We start from the raw sequence: 13050 nt of genomic DNA on the forward strand, positions 1-13050 counted from the left end.
AATGAATGAGTAGGGGTACAATGAATGGGTAGGGGTACAATGAATGGGTAGGGGTACATTGAATGAATAGGGGTACAATGAACGGGTAGGGGAAAAAATGAATGAATAGGGGTACAATGAATGAGTAGGGGTACAATGAACGGGTAGGGGTACAATGAATGAGTAGAGGTACAATGAATGAGTAGGGGTACAATGAACGGGTAGGGGTACAATGAATGGGTAGGGGTACAATGAACGAGTAGGGGGTACAATGAATGAGTAGGGGTACAATGTACCCCATATTTATTCACATGGGGGGGGGGCAGGATCTGTCTAGAAATGATCTTGGATGTGAATGGAGCAAGAAATCTGCATGTTTACTTACTGTGGGCAACTCAACAATGATTGATAGCTCTTCCTCCAATCAGGAGCCTCTCCTGAAAAACAAGAACACCGTCTGTCAACCCTCCAATGATTGGTGTCGATTATAAAACCTTTTATATTATGAAAAGAATACAGATCAATGGGACAGTGATGGGTGGATAGGAGAAAGGGCTGTGTGTGGAGGGATACAGGAGAGGAGTGTGGAGGATATGACAGTGAGCGGTATGTACAGGAGAGGAGTGTGGAGGATATGACAGTGGGCAGTATGTACAGGAGAGGAGTGTGGAGGGTATGACAGTGGGCGGTATGTACAGGAGAGGAGTGTGGAGGATATGACAGTGGGTGGTATGTACAGGAGAGGAGTGTGGAGGGTATGACAGTGGGCGGTATGTACAGGAGAGGAGTGTGGAGGATATGACAGTGGGCGGTATGTACAGGAGAGGAGTGTGGAGGGTATGACAGTGGGCAGTATGTACAGGAGAGGAGTGTGGAGGATATGACAGTGGGCGGTATGTACAGGAGAGGAGTGTGGAGGATATGACAGTGAGCGGTATGTACAGGAGAGGAGTGTGGAGGATATGACAGTGGGTGGTATGTACAGGAGAGGAGTGTGGAGGATATGACAGTGGGTGGTATGTACAGGAGAGGAGTGTGGAGGATATGACAGTGGGTGGTATGTACAGGAGAGGAGTGTGGAGGATATGACAGTGGGTGGTATGTACAGGAGAGGAGTGTGGAGGATATGACAGTGGGTGGTATGTACAGGAGAGGAGTGTGGAGGATATGACAGTGGGTGGTATGTACAGGAGAGGAGTGTGGAGGATATGACAGTGGGTGGTATGTACAGGAGAGGAGTGTGGAGGATATGACAGTGGGCGGTATGTACAGGAGAGGAGTGTGGAGGATATGACAGTGGGTGGTATGTACAGGAGAGGAGTGTGGAGGATATGACAGTGAGCGGTATGTACAGGAGAGGAGTGTGGAGGATATGACAGTGGGTGGTATGTACAGGAGAGGAGTGTGGAGGATATGACAGTGGGTGGTATGTACAGGAGAGGAGTGTGGAGGATATGACAGTGGGTGGTATGTACAGGAGAGGAGTGTGGAGGATATGACAGTGGGCGGTATGTACAGGAGAGGAGTGTGGAGGATATGACAGTGGGTGGTATGTACAGGAGAGGAGTGTGGAGGATATGACAGTGAGCGGTATGTACAGGAGAGGAGTGTGGAGGATATGACAGTGGGCGGTATGTACAGGAGAGGAGTGTGGAGGATATGACAGTGGGTGGTATGTACAGGAGAGGAGTGTGGAGGATATGACAGTGGGTGGTATGTACAGGAGAGGAGTGTGGAGGATATGACAGTGAGCAGTATGTACAGGAGAGGAGTGTGGAGGATATGACAGTGGGCGGTATGTACAGGAGAGGAGTGTGGAGGATATGACAGTGGGCAGTATGTACAGGAGAGGAGTGTGGAGGATATGACAGTGGGTGGTATGTACAGGAGAGGAGTGTGGAGGGTATGACAGTGGGCACTATGTACAGGAGAGGAGTGTGGAGGGTATGACAGTGGGTGGTATGTACAGGAGAGGAGTGTGGAGGATATGACAGTGGGCGGTATGTACAGGAGAGGAGTGTGGAGGATATGACAGTGGGCAGTATGTACAGGAGAGGAGTGTGGAGGATATGACAGTGGGCGGTATGTACAGGAGAGGAGTGTGGAGGATATGACAGTGGGTGGTATGTACAGGAGAGGAGTGTGGAGGATATGACAGTGGGTGGTATGTACAGGAGAGGAGTGTGGAGGATATGACAGTGGGTGGTATGTACAGGAGAGGAGTGTGGAGGATATGACAGTGGGTGGTATGTACAGGAGAGGAGTGTGGAGGATATGACAGTGGGTGGTATGTACAGGAGAGGAGTGTGGAGGATATGACAGTGCGCGGTATGTACAGGAGAGGAGTGTGGAGGATATGACAGTGGGCAGTATGTACAGGAGAGGGGTGTATAGGGTATGACAGTGGGCGGTATGTACAGGAGAGGAGTGTGGAGGGTATGACAGTGGGCAGTATGTAGAGGAGAGGAGTGTGGAGGATATGACAGTGGGTGGTATGTACAGGAGAGGAGTGTGGGGGGTATGACAGTGGGCAGTATGTACAGGAGAGGGGTGTATAGGGTATGACAGTGGGCGGTATGTACAGGAGAGGAGTGTGGAGGGTATGACAGTGGGCAGTATGTAGAGGAGAGGAGTGTGGAGGATATGACAGTGGGTGGTATGTACAGGAGAGGAGTGTGGAGGGTATGACAGTGGGTGGTATGTACAGGAGAGGAGTGTGGAGGATATGACAGTGGGTGGTATGTACAGGAGAGGAGTGTGGAGGATATGACAGTGGGGGTATGTACAGGAGAGGAGTGTGGAGGATATGACAGTGGGCGGTATGTACAGGAGAGGAGTGTGGAGGGTATGACAGTGGGCAGTATGTAGAGGAGAGGAGTGTGGAGGATATGACAGTGGGTGGTATGTACAGGAGAGGAGTGTGGAGGATATGACAGTGGGCAGTATGTACAGGAGAGGAGTGTGGAGGATATGACAGTGGGCGGTATGTACAGGAGAGGAGTGTGGAGGGTATGACAGTGAGTGGTATGTACAGGAGAGGAGTGTGGAGGGTATGACAGTGAGCGGTATGTACAGGAGGAGTGTGGAGGGTATGACAGTGGGTGGTATGTACAGGAGAGGAGTGTGGAGGATATGACAGTGGGCGGTATGTACAGGAGAGGAGTGTGGAGGATATGACAGTGGGCGGTATGTACAGGAGAGGAGTGTGGAGGATATGACAGTGGGCGGTATGTACAGGAGAGGAGTGTGGAGGATATGACAGTGGGTGGTATGTACAGGAGAGGAGTGTGGAGGATATGACAGTGGGCGGTATGTACAGGAGAGGAGTGTGGAGGATATGACAGTGAGCGGTATGTACAGGAGAGGAGTGTGGAGGATATGACAGTGGGCAGTATGTACAGGAGAGGAGTGTGGAGGGTATGACAGTGGGCGGTATGTACAGGAGAGGAGTGTGGAGGATATGACAGTGGGAGGTATGTACAGGAGAGGAGTGTGGAGGATATGACAGTGGGTGGTATGTACAGGAGAGGAGTGTGGAGGGTATGACAGTGGGCAGTATGTACAGGAGAGGAGTGTGGAGGATATGACAGTGGGCGGTATGTACAGGAGAGGAGTGTGGAGGATATGACAGTGAGCGGTATGTACAGGAGAGGAGTGTGGAGGATATGACAGTGGGTGGTATGTACAGGAGAGGAGTGTGGAGGATATGACAGTGGGTGGTATGTACAGGAGAGGAGTGTGGAGGATATGACAGTGGGTGGTATGTACAGGAGAGGAGTGTGGAGGATATGACAGTGGGTGGTATGTACAGGAGAGGAGTGTGGAGGATATGACAGTGGGTGGTATGTACAGGAGAGGAGTGTGGAGGATATGACAGTGGGTGGTATGTACAGGAGAGGAGTGTGGAGGATATGACAGTGGGTGGTATGTACAGGAGAGGAGTGTGGAGGATATGACAGTGGGCGGTATGTACAGGAGAGGAGTGTGGAGGATATGACAGTGGGTGGTATGTACAGGAGAGGAGTGTGGAGGATATGACAGTGAGCGGTATGTACAGGAGAGGAGTGTGGAGGATATGACAGTGGGCGGTATGTACAGGAGAGGAGTGTGGAGGATATGACAGTGGGTGGTATGTACAGGAGAGGAGTGTGGAGGATATGACAGTGGGTGGTATGTACAGGAGAGGAGTGTGGAGGATATGACAGTGGGTGGTATGTACAGGAGAGGAGTGTGGAGGGTATGACAGTGAGCGGTATGTACAGGAGAGGAGTGTGGAGGATATGACAGTGGGTGGAAGGTATGACAGTGGGTGGTATGTACAGGAGAGGAGTGTGGAGGATATGACAGTGGGTGGTATGTACAGGAGAGGAGTGTGGAGGATATGACAGTGGGCGGTATGTACAGGAGAGGAGTGTGGAGGATATGACAGTGGGCAGTATGTACAGGAGAGGAGTGTGGAGGATATGACAGTGGGCGGTATGTACAGGAGAGGAGTGTGGAGGATATGACAGTGGGTGGTATGTACAGGAGAGGAGTGTGGAGGATATGACAGTGGGCAGTATGTACAGGAGAGGGGTGTATAGGGTATGACAGTGGGCGGTATGTACAGGAGAGGAGTGTGGAGGGTATGACAGTGGGCAGTATGTAGAGGAGAGGAGTGTGGAGGATATGACAGTGGGTGGTATGTACAGGAGAGGAGTGTGGGGGGTATGACAGTGGGCAGTATGTACAGGAGAGGGGTGTATAGGGTATGACAGTGGGCGGTATGTACAGGAGAGGAGTGTGGAGGGTATGACAGTGGGCAGTATGTAGAGGAGAGGAGTGTGGAGGATATGACAGTGGGTGGTATGTACAGGAGAGGAGTGTGGAGGGTATGACAGTGGGTGGTATGTACAGGAGAGGAGTGTGGAGGATATGACAGTGGGTGGTATGTACAGGAGAGGAGTGTGGAGGATATGACAGTGGGCAGTATGTACAGGAGAGGGGTGTATAGGGTATGACAGTGGGCGGTATGTACAGGAGAGGAGTGTGGAGGGTATGACAGTGGGCAGTATGTAGAGGAGAGGAGTGTGGAGGATATGACAGTGGGTGGTATGTACAGGAGAGGAGTGTGGAGGATATGACAGTGGGCAGTATGTACAGGAGAGGAGTGTGGAGGATATGACAGTGGGCGGTATGTACAGGAGAGGAGTGTGGAGGGTATGACAGTGAGTGGTATGTACAGGAGAGGAGTGTGGAGGATATGACAGTGAGTGGTATGTACAGGAGAGGAGTGTGGAGGGTATGACAGTGGGTGGTATGTACAGGAGAGGAGTGTGGAGGATATGACAGTGAGTGGTATGTACAGGAGAGGAGTGTGGAGGATATGACAGTGGGCAGTATGTACAGGAGAGGAGTGTGGAGGATATGACAGTGGGCAGTATGTACAGGAGAGGAGTGTGGAGGATATGACAGTGGGCGGTATGTACAGGAGAGGAGTGTGGAGGATATGACAGTGGGCAGTATGTACAGGAGAGGGGTGTATAGGGTATGACAGTGGGCGGTATGTACAGGAGAGGAGTGTGGAGGGTATGACAGTGGGCAGTATGTAGAGGAGAGGAGTGTGGAGGATATGACAGTGGGTGGTATGTACAGGAGAGGAGTGTGGAGGGTATGACAGTGGGTGGTATGTACAGGAGAGGAGTGTGGAGGGTATGACAGTGGGCGGTATGTACAGGAGAGGAGTGTGGAGGGTATGACAGTGGGTGGTATGTACAGGAGAGGAGTGTGGAGGGTATGACAGTGAGCGATATGTACAGGAGAGGGGTGTATAGGGTATGACAGTGGGTGGTATGTACAGGAGAGGGGTGTATAGGGTATGACAGTGGGCAGTATGTACAGGAGAGGAGTGTGGAGGATATGACAGTGAGCGGTATGTACAGGAGAGGAGTGTGGAGGATATGACAGTGGGTGGTATGTACAGGAGAGGAGTGTGGAGGATATGACAGTGGGCGGTATGTACAGGAGAGGAGTGTGGAGGATATGACAGTGGGCGGTATGTACAGGAGAGGAGTGTGGAGGATATGACAGTGGGCGGTATGTACAGGAGAGGAGTGTGGAGGATATGACAGTGGGTGGTATGTACAGGAGAGGAGTGTGGAGAATATGACAGTGGGCGGTATGTACAGGAGAGGAGTGTGGAGGATATGACAGTGGGTGGTATGTACAGGAGAGGAGTGTGGAGGATATGACAGTGGGCGGTATGTACAGGAGAGGAGTGTGGAGGATATGACAGTGGGCAGTATGTACAGGAGAGGGGTGTATAGGGTATGACAGTGGGCGGTATGTACAGGAGAGGAGTGTGGAGGGTATGACAGTGGGCAGTATGTAGAGGAGAGGAGTGTGGAGGATATGACAGTGGGTGGTATGTACAGGAGAGGAGTGTGGGGGGTATGACAGTGGGTGGTATGTACAGGAGAGGAGTGTGGAGGATATGACAGTGGGCAGTATGTACAGGAGAGGAGTGTGGAGGATATGACAGTGGGTGGTATGTACAGGAGAGGAGTGTGGAGGATATGACAGTGGGCGGTATGTACAGGAGAGGAGTGTGGAGGATATGACAGTGGGCGGTATGTACAGGAGAGGAGTGTGGAGGATATGACAGTGGGCGGTATGTACAGGAGAGGAGTGTGGAGGATATGACAGTGGGTGGTATGTACAGGAGAGGAGTGTGGAGAATATGACAGTGGGCGGTATGTACAGGAGAGGAGTGTGGAGGATATGACAGTGGGTGGTATGTACAGGAGAGGAGTGTGGAGGATATGACAGTGGGCGGTATGTACAGGAGAGGAGTGTGGAGGATATGACAGTGGGCAGTATGTACAGGAGAGGGGTGTATAGGGTATGACAGTGGGCGGTATGTACAGGAGAGGAGTGTGGAGGGTATGACAGTGGGCAGTATGTAGAGGAGAGGAGTGTGGAGGATATGACAGTGGGTGGTATGTACAGGAGAGGAGTGTGGGGGGTATGACAGTGGGTGGTATGTACAGGAGAGGAGTGTGGAGGATATGACAGTGGGCAGTATGTAGAGGAGAGGAGTGTGGAGGATATGACAGTGGGCGGTATGTACAGGAGAGGAGTGTGGAGGGTATGACAGTGAGCGGTATGTACAGGAGAGGAGTGTGGAGGATATGACAGTGGGCGGTATGTACAGGAGAGGAGTGTGGAGGGTATGACAGTGGGCAGTATGTACAGGAGAGGAGTGTGGGGGGTATGACAGTGGGTGGTATGTACAGGAGAGGAGTGTGGAGGATATGACAGTGGGTGGTATGTACAGGAGAGGAGTGTGGAGGATATGACAGTGGGCGGTATGTACAGGAGAGGAGTGTGGAGGATATGACAGTGGGTGGTATGTACAGGAGAGGAGTGTGGAGGATATGACAGTGGGCAGTATGTACAGGAGAGGAGTGTGGAGGGTATGACAGTGGGTGGTATGTACAGGAGAGGAGTGTGGAGGATATGACAGTGAGCGGTATGTACAGGAGAGGAGTGTGGAGGATATGACAGTGGGCGGTATGTACAGGAGAGGAGTGTGGAGGATATGACAGTGAGCGGTATGTACAGGAGAGGAGTGTGGAGGATATGACAGTGGGTGGTATGTACAGGAGAGGAGTGTGGAGGGTATGACAGTGGGTGGTATGTACAGGAGAGGAGTGTGGAGAATATGACAGTGGGCGGTATGTAGAGGAGAGGAGTGTGGAGGATATGACAGTGGGTGGTATGTACAGGAGAGGAGTGTGGGGGGTATGACAGTGGGTGGTATGTACAGGAGAGGAGTGTGGAGGATATGACAGTGGGCGGTATGTACAGGAGAGGAGTGTGGAGGATATGACAGTGGGTGGTATGTACAGGAGAGGAGTGTGGAGGATATGACAGTGGGCGGTATGTACAGGAGAGGAGTGTGGAGGATATGACAGTGGGTGGTATGTACAGGAGAGGAGTGTGGAGGATATGACAGTGAGCGGTATGTACAGGAGAGGAGTGTGGAGGATATGACAGTGGGTGGTATGTACAGGAGAGGAGTGTGGAGGATATGACAGTGGGCGGTATGTACAGGAGAGGAGTGTGGAGGATATGACAGTGAGCGGTATGTACAGGAGAGGAGTGTGGAGGATATGACAGTGAGTGGTATGTACAGGAGAGGAGTGTGGAGGATATGACAGTGGGTGGTATGTACAGGAGAGGAGTGTGGAGGATATGACAGTGAGCGGTATGTACAGGAGAGGAGTGTGGAGGATATGACAGTGGGCGGTATGTACAGGAGAGGAGTGTGGAGGATATGACAGTGGGCGGTATGTACAGGAGAGGAGTGTGGAGGGTATGACAGTGGGTGGTATGTACAGGAGAGGAGTGTGGAGGATATGACAGTGGGTGGTATGTACAGGAGAGGAGTGTGGAGGATATGACAGTGGGCGGTATGTACAGGAGAGGAGTGTGGAGGGTATGACAGTGAGCGGTATGTACAGGAGAGGAGTGTGGAGGATATGACAGTGAGCGGTATGTACAGGAGAGGAGTGTGGAGGGTATGACAGTGGGCACTATGTACAGGAGAGGAGTGTGGAGGATATGACAGTGGGTGGTATGTACAGGAGAGGAGTGTGGAGGATATGACAGTGGGTGGTATGTACAGGAGAGGAGTGTGGAGGGTATGACAGTGGGTGGTATGTACAGGAGAGGAGTGTGGAGGATATGACAGTGGGCGGTATGTACAGGAGAGGAGTGTGGAGGATATGACAGTGGGTGGTATGTACAGGAGAGGAGTGTGGAGGATATGACAGTGGGCGGTATGTACAGGAGAGGAGTGTATAGGGTATAACATTAGTGCATTAGTACAAGAAGGGTAAAGAGTAACAAAAGAGAGAAGGATGAAATGTGTAGAAGGAGAATGTAGCATTGCTCAGCACAGAATGTGGGAAGAGTGCAGCACTGAGTAGGAGAGGAGTCTGGGAGGCTTCTCACGGTAAGGACACTTTCCTGTGAAGTCTATAGATAATGTATCACACATAGTATGCCACAGTGCTGCAGTGATTGCTGGCCACAGTGAAAAGTAAGTATTGTTCCACCACCTTTCTATTGGGGTAACGTATAAATGCAGCAGCACGGTAGTGGGCTTTAATGGGAGCAGACCCATCACAGTGTCTGGGCTGTTACTGAAAGCTCCCCATCATTGTTTATGTCATGGTCAGGGTTCAGGCTCGGAGGCCAGTTGCTGTAGCAATAGAGAGTTTCATGCAGTTGTCAGCTGGATGAATGCACAAGCATGTCACCAGAGAAGGTGGCATGTAAAAACCACCTGAGAAGGTGACATGTAAAAAACTCCTGAGAAGGTGACATGTAAAGATCACCTGAGAAGGTGACATGTAAAGATCACCTGAGAAGGTGACATGTAAAGATCACCTGAGAAGGTGACATGTAAAGATCACCTGAGAAGGTGACATGTAAAGATCACCTGAGAAGATGACATGTAAAGATCACCTGAGAAGGTGACATGTAAAGATCACCTGAGAAGGTGACATGTAAAGATCACCTGAGAAGATGACATGTAAAGATCACCTGAGAAGATGACATGTAAAGATCACCTGAGAAGGTGACATGTAAAGATCACCTGAGAAGGTGACATGTAAAGATCACCTGAGAAGATGACATGTAAAGATCACCTGAGAAGGTGACATGTAAAGATCACCTGAGAAGATGACATGTAAAGATCACCTGAGAAGGTGACATGTAAAGATCACCTGAGAAGGTGACATGTAAAGATCACCTGAGAAGATGACATGTAAAGATCTCCTGAGAAGGTGACTGTCACAGATCAGCTGCGGAGCTGATCTGTGTCTCACCTTTACTGCTGTAGGCCAGCTGGCACCTGTTGTTCCACTAGCTTGTGTTCAGCTCTGCTGCACTCTGCAGCTATGGGTGTCGCCGGCCTCACCTGTTGCTTAATATATGATTCCTTCCTGCTACTTCCTGTCCAGCCCCTCATGTGCTTCTCTATTTAAATCTCTTTAGACCAGCTACTGGTTGCTTGAGCAACATTTGTTTCCGAGCTCCCTTCGTGTTACCTGCCTAAACCTGACCTCTCGTGAACTGATCTCTTGTGTACCGACTAGGCTTGTTCTGATTACGTTGTCTGCAGCCCACCCTGACCTTGGCTCGCTATCCGGCTCTCCTTTGCTTCATCCATCCATCCATCCTTGTCTGACAGTGTCTTCTGTTACTTCCCTAGCGAGCGGGGTGAACCCGGGGGTCATGACCTGGGGTCAGCACGCAGCTAAGCCCAAACCCTTGTGAGTGGGTCCCTGGCAGAATACCAGCTGGCCCTTAGACTCCATGCCCTGGGCGATCCCGTGTCACCTGCTCGCCTGTGGGCTCACTGTAAGTGGTACCGTGACAGTGACATGTAAAGATCACCTGAGAAGGTGACATGTAAAGAACACATGGAAAGGTGACATGTAAAGATCACCTGAGAAGGTGACATGTATAAAACACCTGAGAAGATGGCATGTAAAGAACACCTGAGAAGATGGCATGTAAAGAACACCTGAGAAGATGGCATGTAAAGAACACCTGAGAAGATGGCATGTAAAGAACACCTGAGAAGATGGCATGTAAAGAACATCTGAGAAGATGGCATGTAAAGAACACCTGAGAAGATGGCATGTAAAGAACATCTGAGAAGATGGCATGTAAAGAACATCTGAGAAGATGGCATGTAAAGAACACCTGAGAAGATGGCATGTAAAGAACACCTGAGAAGATGACATGTAAAGAACACCTGAGAAGGTGACATGTAAGAACACCTGAGAAGGTGACATGTAAAGATCTCCAGAGAAGGTGACATGTAAGAACACTTGTGAAGATGACATGTAAGAACACTTGCGAAGATGACATGTAAGAACACCTGAGAAGGTGACATGTAAGAACACCTGAGAAGATGACATGTAAAGAACACCTGAGAAGGTGACATGTAAAGAACACCTGAGAAGGTGACATGTATAGAACCCCTAAGAAGGTGACATGTAAAGATCACCTGAGAAGATGACATGTATAGGACACCTGAGAAGATGACATGTAAGAACACCTGAGAAGGTGACATGTAAAGATCTCCAGAGAAGGTGACATGTAAGAACACTTGTGAAGATGACATGTAAGAACACCTGAGAAGGTGACATGTAAGAACACTTGCGAAGATGACATGTAAGAACACCTGAGAAGATGACATGTAAAGATCACCTGAGAAGGTGACATGTAAGAACACCTGAGAAGATGACATGTAAAGATCACCTGAGAAGGTGACATGTAAGAACACTTGCGAAGATGACATGTAAGAACACCTGAGAAGATGACATGTAAAGATCACCTGAGAAGGTGACATGTAAGAACACCGGAGAAGGTGACATGTAAAGATCTCCAGAGAAGGTGACATGTAAGAACACTTGTGAAGATGACATGTAAGAACACTTGCGAAGATGACATGTAAGAACACCTGAGAAGGTGACATGTAAGAACACCTGAGAAGATGACATGTAAAGAACACCTGAGAAGGTGACATGTAAAGAACACCTGAGAAGGTGACATGTATAGAACCCCTAAGAAGGTGACATGTAAAGATCACCTGAGAAGATGACATGTATAGGACACCTGAGAAGATGACATGTAAGAACACCTGAGAAGGTGACATGTAAAGATCTCCAGAGAAGGTGACATGTAAGAACACTTGTGAAGATGACATGTAAGAACACCTGAGAAGGTGACATGTAAGAACACTTGCGAAGATGACATGTAAGAACACCTGAGAAGATGACATGTAAAGATCACCTGAGAAGGTGACATGTAAGAACACCTGAGAAGATGACATGTAAAGATCACCTGAGAAGGTGACATGTAAGAACACTTGCGAAGATGACATGTAAGAACACCTGAGAAGATGACATGTAAGAACACCTGAGAAGATGACATGTAAAGATCACCTGAGAAGGTGACTTGTAAGAACACCGGAGAAGGTGACATGTATAGAACATCTGAGAAGATGACATGTAAGAACACCTGAGAAGGTGACATGTAAGAACACCTGAGAAGGTGACTTGTAAGAACACCGGAGAAGGTGACATGTATAGAACATCTGAGAAGGTGACATGTAAAGATCTCCAGAGAAGGTGACTTGTAAGAACACCGGAGAAGGTAACATGTAGGAACACTGGAGAAGGTGAAATGTAAGAACACCGGAGAAGGTGACATGTAAAAGGTGTAAAATCTGTTTTTATTTCATCTTATTAGAAATGATTTGAGAACGCTGAAGCAGCAGATTTCCCATCGGGCAGACGTAGTAATGCAGCAATCATGTTAAATGGTGTTAGAAGATATTGGTGGGATGTGAAGGGAGCTGAGATTCACGTGACATCACAGAGGAAGCAGAGAATGATGTTCTCAGTTGCCATGGCAATCTCCATAGATACAAGCATGTTCTGCATCCCTGCAGGATGTCTTTTCAATAGGATTCTGCTTAAAACCCCGTCTAGAAGGAGAGAGGAGGAGTGTGGGTGGCGAGTCAAATATATCCAGATAGGCGCTTGTACTCCTGTCCGCAATGATTTCCATGGAAGGAATTAAAGACAAATCTATCTTCTATAGAGTGACTGATCGCCATCTTGGTCCATGAGAAGAATGTCCCATCAATATGGAGCTGTATAGAGACAGAGCTTCTACACTGTCACATGAAGAGTGACAGACCTCTGGATGTCCAACATTTTTTTTTAGGTGTCAGTTATTCCTAACGCCCACGTACACATGTACACCAGCCATAACATTATGACCACTAGGGATGAGCTTCATGTTCGAGTCGAACCCATGTTCGACTCGAACATCGGCTGTTCGATCGTTCGCCGAATTGCGAACGTTATGGGCCGTTCGCGCTAAATTCGTGTGGCGCGTCACGGCCCATAATTCACTGCGGCATCGCAGTGCATTGCTGGCTGATGATTGGCCAAGCATGCACTATGACCCGCATGCTTGGCCAATCACAGCGCCGTCGGTAGA

General features: G+C 49.5%; 1 protein-coding gene across 10 annotated transcripts in view; it reads right to left on the bottom strand.

Moving 5' to 3' along the window:
• LRRC4B (leucine rich repeat containing 4B) overlaps positions 1 to 13050 on the bottom strand; it is a 447846-nt gene that overhangs the window by 35766 nt on the left and 399030 nt on the right. For 8 of the 10 annotated variants that reach the window (XM_073601402.1, XM_073601400.1, XM_073601401.1 and 5 more), the window contains one exon: positions 365 to 416. The exons of the other annotated variants lie outside the window; for them this stretch is intronic. The gene's annotated coding sequence lies outside the window, so the exon portion shown is untranslated. The remainder of the gene's footprint in view (positions 1 to 364; positions 417 to 13050) is intronic. 10 annotated transcript variants of the gene reach the window in all.

The sequence above is a fragment of the Aquarana catesbeiana genome, linkage group LG10 (genome assembly GCF_042186555.1).
Source record: "Aquarana catesbeiana isolate 2022-GZ linkage group LG10, ASM4218655v1, whole genome shotgun sequence".
Lineage (NCBI taxonomy): Eukaryota > Metazoa > Chordata > Amphibia > Anura > Ranidae > Aquarana > Aquarana catesbeiana.